Source organism: Strigops habroptila, chromosome 8 (assembly GCF_004027225.2).
Source record: "Strigops habroptila isolate Jane chromosome 8, bStrHab1.2.pri, whole genome shotgun sequence".
NCBI classification, from domain to species: domain Eukaryota; kingdom Metazoa; phylum Chordata; class Aves; order Psittaciformes; family Psittacidae; genus Strigops; species Strigops habroptila.
The window spans coordinates 34,068,473-34,080,821 of record NC_044284.2 but is presented as its reverse complement, the minus strand read 5'-3'; the positions used below and the strand labels follow the sequence as shown (position 1 = coordinate 34,080,821).

At 38.4% G+C, this 12,349-nt stretch overlaps 1 long non-coding RNA gene across 1 annotated transcript in view; it reads right to left on the bottom strand.

Moving 5' to 3' along the window:
- Positions 1 to 12,349, bottom strand: part of LOC115612277 — a 49,183-nt gene that overhangs the window by 31,325 nt on the left and 5,509 nt on the right. Inside the window, exons 2-3 of the long non-coding RNA XR_003992923.1 lie at positions 7,454 to 7,524; positions 4,427 to 4,917 (exon numbers count right to left, since the gene is read on the bottom strand). This is a non-coding gene — a long non-coding RNA (uncharacterized LOC115612277). The remainder of the gene's footprint in view (positions 1 to 4,426; positions 4,918 to 7,453; positions 7,525 to 12,349) is intronic.

Below are 12,349 nucleotides of genomic sequence, written 5' to 3'. Positions count from 1 at the left end.
TAGACATGAGATAGTCTAATTGCAAAAGCTTGGAGATAAACTGTTTCCCTGAAGTAGGTGTACAATGAGGATGTCCACTCAGCTGAATGTATTCCTTTCCTCGCAACTAAGGGAAATTGATGAGCTATTTAAGTGTTTTATAAATAGGCATCCTTGAAATGTAAAACATTTAATTACAAGGAGTATTGTTATTGCTGCCGACTATTAATTTCACTCTGCCTCCAGTTACTTTATTTTATTAGAATTGAGGATTTCTTCTCAACCAGATTATAAAGCATCTTTCATTATAAATCCTTAGGTTCAGACGGTGATAATTTTTTGAAACATTCATTTTGCCTGGGCTGATAATTGCTATGCTGAGTTCCCATTCAAAAGCAATACTATTATTATTATTGTGAAAATTCAAACGTGAAGATTTCAGCCACTATTGAGTGAATGACAAAAGTACAATTTCCAAATTATAAAAACACATTTTGACTTTAGTTCTTACAAGAACTCTGCAACCAACATGGAACGGATCTGTTCCATCTTAGCATGGAAATAATCCTAACTGAGGAAGTAGCACTTAGTCTTGCTGTGGAGGAAAGTGGTTTTATTTGACTGTGTTCTGAGAGTTTAAAAATCCAACATCTAAGCCTATTAGGTACACACTTTAAATGCACTTTAAAATCCGTGTTACCAACATGTTGAGTATCCTTCCTTCCCAGGGATTTTAACAGGATTGAGGCTGCTGAGTACTTCCCAGAAGTTTTCACTGTACCACAGAACTGTGCCTACAGAAGCTGTGGACTATATATGTGGGTAGAAATTACTTTGCCATGCCATCGCTGACTAGTCCTAACAGTGGTTTGCCTGAACTTCCAGGTCTTAGAATAAAAGGAGGTTCTGAATTCAGATGTTGCCATATGATTTTTAGAACAGTACCATAAAACAGTCCCTTGCTACTTTTAGAGAATATTGTCTCCATGGTCCTGAGACAATTTAAAATTCATTTGTCAGGTCTCTCTTCTACACTTACAAAATGTTGAATTGTGTTGAAACTCTAATTTATCCTTGAAGCAAAAGATTCAGTTCTGCATACAGACACTTCACTAACTCAATAGGCATTAATAGTCAGACATCCTTCTAAATAAATTGAAGATGCAGTCAAGCTATGCTTTTCTAGACCAACCTCAATATTAGCACCTCTATAATAAGTATGTAGACAGTTCATAATCTCCATCTATGTTATCGTATGTAATTTAGTTTGACAGGAGTTTACTTCAAGCAATATGATGAAACCCCAGTAACATATATACAAAATAGAAATCAGTCAAAATGACTCTGAGCTTCACAACTGCCCGATGACACGGTTTTGGGCAGGGTACCAAGACAGACTTTGTGGATAATCACCAGTGTCACCCCAAAAGTGCCAACAACGTGTTACTGTCTGCAAAACGATCACCTCCTGTCCTACAAGTGTGACACTGAAGGTACTAGTCTTATTCACTGCAAGGACAAACATGGTAAAGACTAGCTAGCTCCATAAAATACCAGAGACCTGGGCTGGGGTACAATTCCTGCTCTTTCAAAGACATCAGCTGTGAACTTAAATAAGAGACTTAGCCCACCTACATTCTGCGTGTGACATGGGAACAACAATCTTTCCTACCTGATCTTGAGGAAGATAACCACAGAGACAGGGATGGTGTCTGAAGATGTATTCATTGTGTGAGTGTTGACACCTAAAGTCAAGAGCATGAGTAAGTGTGGTCTGCTGGACCCTTGTTTCCCATGCAGTCAGGGGAGAGGATTTATACTTGCTGTATCAGAAGAACTGACCAGTCAACACAGGATATCAGTGTCTCAATGGGCGTTTAAAGTTAATTGAGATCAAGGCAGGCCATCTGCCAGACACCATGATGAAACCTCTCTATCAACTGTGGAGGGAGCCAAGGTCTTGAACATTTCCATAGCAGATACTCTGAGAGGTCTTTTTAAGTTAGGTAGATAATGCTAAAGATGATCCTTAGAGGCTTTGGTGAGGTGGGCACTATGTATACTGCAGAGAAAGAATTTCTTAATGGCTCCAAAAGCTGCCGAGCACTTTATTTACTTCAGTGTTCCATCATCTTGCCTTTTTCCTATAGCTATATTTGGCAGAGTATTTCTACTGATTTGCTGGACTAGTTGTCCTCTCTCTTTGGCAAAATTATTAATCAGGACTACAGACTAGCATTAGTATTTCAGCTCTGCATATAATGATCATACCAATAAATATCTTCTATTTCAGTAGCATTTAACCACAATCAAGATGAAAACCTAATGTGCCCAGCTGTGATTTTTTTTGGGGAGGGGGAGGGGTAAATCAATTTCTGTGCCAAAAAATGTGGACATTGAAAACAGATGCGAGCATTTACTTTTCTGGCCATGCAGTTGGGAAAAGTGCTCCAAGAAACGGAGCTCTTCAAAGGAAAAATAAAATTATAATAAACTCCTGTTGAAAATAGATGTTCATTTGGTTCATATTTTGGTTGATTATTAAGCTTTCCATCCACCCCCTCTTCCCCCCACTCCAGACAGATTCTGACTAAGGTACTTGGGTTTTCCATGACATAACAAAATAGTAGAATCATAGAATCGACTAGGTTGGAAAAGACTTTTAAGATCACCAAGTCCAACCTTTACCCCAGGACTGTCAAGGCCACCACTAAACCATGTCACTAAGGCCCTCACCTACATGGTTTTTGAACACTTCCAGGGATGGTGATTCCACCACTTCCCTAGGAAGCCTGTTCCAATGCCTGATCACCCTCTTGATGAAGAAATTTTTCCTAATATCCAATCTGAACCTCCCCTGGCGAAGCTTGAGGAGGAACCTCTTGTCCTATTGCTTGCTACTTGGGAAGAGAGATCGACCCCCACGTTACTACAACCTCCTTTCACGTAGTTGTAGAGAGCGATAATGTCCCCCGTGAGCCGCCTTTTCTCCAGACTAAACCTCAGGTCCCTCAGCTGTTCCTCATAAGACTAGTGCTTCAGGCCCTTCACCAGCTTTGTTGCCCTTCTCTGGACCTGCTCCAGCACTTCAATGTCTCTCCTGTAGTGAGGGGCCCAAAACTGAATACAGGATTCGAGGTGCGGCCTCACCAATGCCAAGTACAAGGGGATGATCACTGTCCTGGCCCTGCTGGCCCCATTGTTTCTGATACAGGCCAGGATGCCGTTGGCTTTCTTGGCTGCCTGGGCACAAGCTGGCTCATGTTCAGTTGTCAGTCAGTACCCCCAGGTCCTTTTCCACTGAACAGCTTTCTAGCTACTCTTCCCCAAGCCTGTAGTATTGCATGGGGTTGTTGTGACCCAGGGGCAGGACCCAGCACTTTGCCTTGTTGAACCTCATACCATTGGCCACAGCCCATCAATCCAGCCTGTCCAGATCCCTCTGCAGAGCCTTCCTACCCTCGAGCACATCAACACTCCCACCCAACTTGGTGTCATCTGCAAATTTACTGAGGGTGTACTCAATCCCCTCATCCAGATCACCAATCAAGATATTAAACAACACTGGCCCTAATACCGAGCCCTGAGGGACACCACTAGTGACTGGTCACCAACTAGATGTGACACCAAAAAATAAGCAATATCTGTAGTGACAACCGACACCAAGATAGTCTCCAGAGTGCGCACAGAAGCAGATTAAAAATCAAAACTACTACTGAGAAATACAAACACTGCAACAGCCAAAGCTTTATGCTGGCTTGAAGGCTCTACCTGGTGAAATGCACCTGCTTTAGGTACTTCTATGGCCTCTTTACCATAATATCTCAAAACCTCATGCCTTCTAAATGATCACATTCTCAAAGAGGCATTATTTATCTCAGTTTTACACAACGGGAGTTGAAGCAAACACAAAGATTAAAAGCTTTATCACCAAGGTATTTAGATGCTTATATCCTGATTGCTTTCAATGGGAAGTTACGAGCCTGAACACCTTTGGATTTTCTAAGTCTGCGTGACTCTCTGAAGGTCACACGGCAATTATGTGGAAGAACAGAGAAGAATTCCAGCAGGGAATTTTATCCAAATTTAATTTTAACTCATGTCTTCCAACTACTGGTTAATACCCAATCAACTAGATCATCTCTCTTGTGTTTTGTATTTTTCCTAACCCTGCCCTACCTCTCTACACAGGTAAGAATACACAATGGTGCTATAGCAAAAATGCTCTTCACATCTCTTTGCAAGTTATGGGCACCTGTCACATCAATGCTGTCACACATGTTGTTGCTGTAAAGAAGTTCAACATAAATTGAGTCTGTTCATCAGTTTTCGTATTAATCAAATGGCTTGTTGGACACAGCAATTGGTAACGGACACAGGGCACTGTGAGTTATAAAAGTGAAAGTAGGTGCCACCCTATAAAATTTTAAAGGTTTCAAATAGACACCTTTGCAATAACTGCTGTGTCATGATATCACTTGGGAAGAATGTCCACAGTGTGTTTTCCATCGTCTCCAACTCAGTGTTGAATCTATTTGTATTCCGTGGTGTTTTCTGCTTTTGTTCTGTCTAACATCAGGAATAAAGAGATTTATACAGCCAACATTTAAATGATTATAATAACTATTATAACAGTAAAATTAGTATGTGTAATAATGACAAGTTGAATGAATGTACAGTTTGCATACAAGGCTTTAATTCCATAATCTCATGCTTAAGCTTTTGGATGGACAAGGAGGCGGATTACTTACATTAACAGTCTTTACTCCTTTTTTGACATGCCGCTCTTTTAAGTTTACCAGCAGAATACTGAATTTAAAATACTTACTTTTGTTACTTACTTCTGTTGGTCCTCTGAGGAAGAGACCATGGACTTCCAGGCATCTGTAGACCCCAGCTTGAAAACTATTAACTTACATGCTTAAAAATAAGCAGCTTCTAGAGGGTTGTTGAATCAGCAAATACAAACATACATTAGTTATTTGATGAAATTCATAATAATTTTTTTAATAACTTCTTTGATGAGTGTAAATGTATTCCTTGGCTCTATTTCAGTTCAGTACTCTTTGCTTGGGTAATGTGTGCTTTGAGATTATTTTCATTTTACCACACTGGTAATGTGCACTAATCATGTTTTATCTTGTTGTAAGTAAATAGCTAGGGTATTGCACAGAACTGTTTGATCAAGTATAGCATGATTTAAGAGAACGGTTATGCCTTTATTTGTCTCATAATCCTGCTTAAAATCTGTATGAATCATTAGGGTAAGGTGCATGTTAATAATAGCTTCCACATATACATTTATATATAAAAAGCTAAAATATTTGCTGACTTATTTTAGTAGATTTAAAGTGTCACTGTATTTTTCCATCGAAGCAAAATGCTTTTAAAATATTTCACTTACTATATGTGTTCTCTCCCTCCACTCACCTGTGTCTCGGTTCATGAGTGATATCAACCTATGCCACGTGATTTGAAAATCGTGAGCTTTCTGGCCTTTAAAATCTCATGATAGAAGGGCTGCATTTTTAAGCTTCCTTTTGACAGTATTAGTGAAGACAGCTCTTGAGAATAGGAATACATCTCAAAAACAGCAAATCACCAGTCCCATTTCAATTCTTATGAGGCAACAGACCAAGCTGTCTCTTGGAACACAGAATGTATTTATGGACTCTACCAGTGGATTTCCCTGGCCATGTCCCTCCAAAACTGGGAGGCATCGAGAGAGGGATGTAGCCCTGTTTTAAGAGAGCATTGCACAAATCCATCCAAGTGAGCCTCTGTAATCTTTTCTTTCCTTCATCATTTCCCCATCTTTGATCTTCCATATATTCCCCAAATAAAATTGGCCCCCATCAATGTAACTGTTCCTTCCTTATAGCTTGGTGAAATGCAAACATTTTATTTTGCAACAGGCCAGTCAGAGTTTGGTTTGCCAGGCTGTGCATGGAAACGTGCACTAAGAAACCATGATTTCTTCCTTTCCCTTTACTGTGAATTGAGCTAAAAACTGTCAAGCTCTACCCAGGCAGTAATACTGTGTCTTCACTTGATGCCAGTATTTATGGCCTCTTTGCTGGCTTTTTGCCATAACAGATTGCACAGATTGGCACTACTCAGCAGACCACATAGAAGTTATACACTATTACATAACCCTTCCACAACCTTGCTGCTCCAGATTGTAAATGTCTCCATCATTTCAGTCGTTATCTCACTTTCTTTTTATTTGGCTCGAATGTGCTAATCTGGAGTTTGAAAACTTTCAAGAATTAGTCTGACATTGTTGCAACCTTGAATATCCAGGTTTATTCATCCTGAAGAAGAGAAGGCTCCAGGGAGACCTGATAGCTGCCTTCCAATACCTAAAGGGGGCCTATAAGAAAGCTGGAGAGGGACTTTTTACAAGGGTATTTAGGGATAGGACAAGGAGGGGTGGCTTTAAGCTGAAAGAGGGGAGATTTAGATTAGATGTTAGGAAAAAATTCTTCACTGTGAGAGTGGTGAGGCACTGGAACAGGTTGCCCAGAGAAGCTGTGGCTGCCCCATCCCTGGCAGTGTTCAAGTGACCCTTCCAACCCAAATCATTCTATGATTCTACAAATATGAAAATGTAAGAGGGAGAGCCATGACTAAAAAAGATGAGGTGGGTAATGCAAGCATGTGTACCATGAACATGATGCAAACACATGTTTACCTTGAATTAAATTACCTGTTCTGCCTGCCTGCCTACCTGCACCTCCACATTACTGCACATAGACTAACAGGCATTTCGCACACTATTCCTAGTCAAGAGCCACAAGACAGGGTAGGAAAGAAACATCGTTATAAGTCCTGGAGTGCCCTGTTTGGACAAAACATGCCATTCACCACACTAAGGTCCATCACTGTGATTTGGATCAGACTTGTGGAAATCCTGAAACTAATTCAGTAATGTGCCTGGTGCCTCTTCCACCTTGACTTTGACACAAACCTACTTAAAACAGAGGCCATGTTTTAAAAGATCTCGGTTCTTAGTTAAGTCTGTAAAGATATGTTTCAGGCCAAAATCAGGACCATAGAAGTTAAAGGAATTTAAACTATTGGGTTACGTGGGATAGAATTTTATCTTAGATAATTTAGTGCAGAGAAACTCTTTCAAAACCTGGGGCATCTCACCTGCCTACTGGAGTTTACTTTGCAAATCTCACCTACCACTGACAGCAAAGAGACTGAAATTTTTGTTAGTCACAGTAGAAACCACATATTTCATACCAATTATATTAGAGAATATTAGCAAATAACTGACAGAAACATTAGATAACTGGTAATCACAGCTGGTGCTTGCACAGTACAAAGCTTTCATCCACCCAAAGAGGCTTCTAGAAAGATGTAGGCCATAACAAGAACTGGCCGAAAGAAATCCATCCATCCAAAAGAGTTAAAAAATTATACTCCCTCATAAAAGCAGTTTATTTTAATTCCCATGCTTACTTACTAAACTTGAAATATTTCACAACAGATCGGGGAAAGCAATTAACAAGTCCAATCTCTTCTGTATTTCTATTTCTGAAAAAAACCAAAAAATGAACAAACAAATAAAACCCCCAAACAAACAAGCAAAAAAAAAAGTTTAAAACAATATTACCCTTACCATGACACAGGATTTGGTTCAAATTTCAACGTGAAGTTCAGACTTTCAGTAATTACTCCTTGTGTATATAATGTGCTTATAATATATGTTTTTAAAACGAACCTCGCTGCTGTGCAGTGAGCGCATATAATAAACACATGCATTGGGTGCATTGGGATAAACCCGAATCTATATAATTAAATGGTCAGTAGTACTGTTCATGATATTTATTATTAAAGATTCATTGTATAGTTTACCGTTGAACTACCCCAGTCTCGTCAGCTTCAACCTCATCTCAGCTGTATGAATCTCATTCACTTTAATGGCAGCAGAGTAAAAAAGTATTCTACTTTAATGACTTACAAAAAAGTCATTCTCTCTTAATTTCCAGACATTTGAAAAAAAGATATCAAGCCATGCATCAGGTAACAAAGAGTTTCTCTTTCACAGCTGAAGGCCAAAAGTTTCAAGCTCTTGAAAACATCTTAAATTAATAGATCTGACCCGTAGGTGATGTACAAGCCACTTTTTCACCACAAATATTACTGTAAAAATTGTATGAGATACTAAAGATAGTTTGACTACAGATTCAAATTTACCTACATGAAGACATCTAAAAAGGTCAATTTACACCCACGAAAGTAGGTGATATCTACACCCTATAATGCAGTGAGGTCATTCCTGAATGGCATTCCTTATCTGCTCTTCCAGAGAAAGTCCCAGGATACTGGTCAGATTTCTCACATTTTAAAGTACACCTTCTTCAGTTCCATTATTATTATTCACAATTCAGTTCAACTGAACATAACTAGTTTTCTCCTATTTGATGACGCACTGAATGGAAAGAATACACAACATCTCATCAGGAATATTACTATTTTCTGAGTTTTATTAACTGCAATACAATCTTTTATTAATTTTAATAGAACCTTTTATTTATTCTAATAGAAATTTTAGAATAATTTCACTTACAAAAACCACAATTTTTTCTATTTAATCAAGGCTATTTACATTGAAGTGAACCAAATAAGAACCAAATTATTTTCTCAAGTGTTTATACAGTACCATGACCATATCAAATCACCTGTGAAAAACCTCCACTAGCTCAATCCAGATGTTCAGCATCCATACAACAGATGATTTTGTAGGAATTGGTGAGTAAAATCTCGACTGTATTGACCTCAAAAGCAAAGAATTTTACTCAATACTACTAAATGAGCAGGCCAAATACTAAAAACTGATCTACCGATAGGTATTAAAACCCATCAAAATAAATGGATAAATGACACCTTTTCTCTGATTAAATGTCCCAGTCAATGTTGACTGCAACTATTAAATAAGAAGTACCATGTTTTGATGGATATTAGTAAAGCCATGTCTGCCTGCAAAGCCATGGAATTGTTCACATACCCCAGTTAAATTAGTTTGTTTTAATATCATGTCTTCAATACTTTTTAAAATTTATATTAATAAATATTTTATTATCTTGGAACAGACATTCAAGAAAGCAGAAAAGAAATGTAGAGGTTTTCTATCTCATTGATAACTAGGTGATTGTTTACTGGTACATCCTATTTCTCCCATACTCTGTGTCAATAAAGAATTATTAGCTGCATTATTTTTTTCTATGCAGATGATGCTATTTTTCAACTAACTAAATGCAAACTTCTTTATCTGCATTGACACAACAAGCAGTTGCTAAGAGAACAGCTTTCTTGTTTTGCCTCATACTGCCCCAGGACTGGGGAGATGGCACTTGTGATCCTTCTCATTTACTGCTTTTAAAGTCTGATAAGAAAAAAGAAAAACCTTTTAATGAGGTGAAACCACAATCCCTTCTTGAGATACTGGATAATATAACTCACATTGCTGATATAGATAGATATATATGTTTTTTTTGTTTAGGATGGGAATTCAAAATAAACACCAACTAGACTAAATAGACAGAATTGCAAGGTGATTACAGGATTCAGAAAAGAATTTCTTAGTAGTATTTGCAGGATACCATTAAGTTAGAAAAAGGTGCTGCTTAGGAAAAGGGAAGAGATTGGTATGAACAGCAATAGTAAAAAAAAAAAAAATAAATATGGCAGGCAAAAAAAAGTCTCAAGGTGCGAGAGACAGAGTTTTGTCCAGAAAGATGTTTTTTGATAATAAGGTAGATCAGCAAAGGGGTGAACAAAGGGGATCCAAGAAAACACTAGAAGAGTAGAACTCTGCTAATGATGGCAGAGGGCACAGTCGATGACTGTGAAGAGAAGAGATGTTGCAGTTCAGGAGATAGGTAGAACTAAGGGACAGGTCTTTAAGGACAGCCAAAACCAAAAGTGTCTGCATTTTTAGGAGAAAGAGCCAGAACTGGGTAACATGACAAAGAAGAGATACAGAAAATACAGATGAAATGAAATTTTCAAGGTCGTGCAGTGAACCAGATTCTCCAGGAAGAGAGTGGGGATGTGGCAATTTTGGTGCCATTTTCTAATAGGGTGACAGCATCTAGGCTGGCCAGACTAAAGAAGGAGGATCCCCGGTGTTTGACACAGCAGTATTCTTTCTTCATAGTGCTTTCCTTTACCAAAATCTTTCATGTGACTCCTTTTTTCTCTTGCTCAGGTATCTCCTTTCTCCTTCCTTCTCTATTCTTCATTATCCCTTAACTTCCTCTCTTGTACCCTTCACCACTCACTCTTGGGGCAGGGAAGCCGAAGAGAGAAGGAGAGAAAGAGAGAAAGAGAGTCTCTTCTTCACAAAAGCTTATCCTTAATGAGACAATTTCTACAGGGCAAAGAAAAGTAGCAAAATCCTATTCACAAAAACATGTGACTGCACATGCAAACATGGACAATTACACATCTAATTTGCCATTTGCACGTGCAATTAATCTCATAACCAGAGTGATTATTTGTATGAAGTAGGTGCTCTACTATGCGAATGAAAACCAGAAGTGCAGTGATATGTTTATTTATCTTCCTTAAAAAAAAGTTTTGTTGGCTTTTGTATATATTCATGACACTTCTCTTACATTGCCAGCCATCAGTAAAGTTAGTGATTGTCATTAGCAAAAGAATCAAACATTGACTGACAGTAAAAGCCAGTAAAATATTCACTTGTCAGTAAAAATGGCAATTTAATTTAGAACTTCTCATTGCTTTGGCATAAGTTCCTGGACTATTTGAGCACTTTTAATATCAAAGGGCTTTATTTATCACAGTTGAAACGATGGGTTCTATAAAAATTGACACATATGACCATAAACAGAATTAGCAAGAATCCCAAATTGCCTTCAAAAATGTACTCAAAATTGCACAAGTTAAATCATAATTAAAAATCTGGATATGTATGGGAAGACAAAATGCAATTGGATGATGTTATAGCATTAGTGGTTTGGAAAATTTCATTGTTTAAATTGAATCAATATTTTGAGGAGTGTATTTTTCCCCTTCCCACTGAGATTCATTTTCAAAATCAAATTTCTTAGGAACCTCTGTCTAAAATCTTCTAAGAATGTACTTGCTAACATTAAAGCATGGGTTGCATATGCTTAAACACAGTGGTGATTTCTTCTAGGCATCAGGACCTGTATTCCCTGTGACCACCACATGAATTAGCAAAGCAAAGTTCATTTCCAACACCACTGCTTGACTCATTACCACAGCCCTCCTAGTAAGTGAGGTGCTTCACAGGGGACCTGTAAAACAGCTGTCCTCTGGGTGTCTGGTTTTGGCAGCCTTTCCCATCTGTTTTACCTGTCTCCTCTTCTGAATAATTTATTTCACCATCTCCCTAAGTAGAGCACCTGGCCCAGAGCTAACTCTTTCACTTAAATTATTCAGAGCTGAAAACTCTTTGGTTTAAACTCAGATAATGTAATGACTCAACAGGACAAAACCCTTAACTTTGGAGCAACCGTGAACATTTCTAGGCTCTATATTCTGCTAGCAGCTTAAAAGCTTGGCTGTGTAAACTATGTACAAAAGCACCAGAGAAATTCTTCATCCTCAAACACTTCTTCCAAAGCCTCTTCCAGCAGCTAAAATTTTCCAAAGCAGGGTTGTTTTACCTTCCTGCCTTTCTGCCACATCTCAGTGTCACAGGAAGCCACAGGACGCCTTCGTGTGTGTGCACTGCAGCTGGCTTGTGCCTAGTCTTTATGCAAGAAAAGCTCCTGTTAAAGCCACTGAAAATTGGCTGCAGGGCTGGACTTTGTGCACATCTGTTCTTTTCACAAGCAGGTTTTTGTCAGAAACACCAAAAGCCACCCCTGTGCAGAGCTCCCATGCTAGCTCCATACTCCACTATCTTTATCTCATGAACCCTACAGTTGAAATAATTTCTCCCCGCCACTTCTCATAATAGCATGGAGAGCTGCCATAGCCCAGCAGAAAGGGGCTGTACAAGGTCTCTGTCTTAGGGTGTCACAAAGCAAAAAACTGAAAACCCAATAGTAATTTGGGGTTCAACTTTGCTACCCCCGTCTGTATTGACTGAGGCAGTTTCAGCCTTTTTTTTGAGCACTTGTTACATTTGTTTTCTGTCAATGGCACCACTGTTTTTATCCATTTAATTAAGCTCAAAAAGCCCATGATCAGCTTATTTATATATTACCTATTTCTTTTGAAAATCTTCTGAAGCTGTTTAGAAGACAATCAATACAAGGAGATGATTTGTCTTACAAGATACTAGCTTCAGTGTTTTTATCACTGAAAGAAATATTACTTAATAAAGAAGTATTATTTAATTTATTACTTAATAGAAGGTATC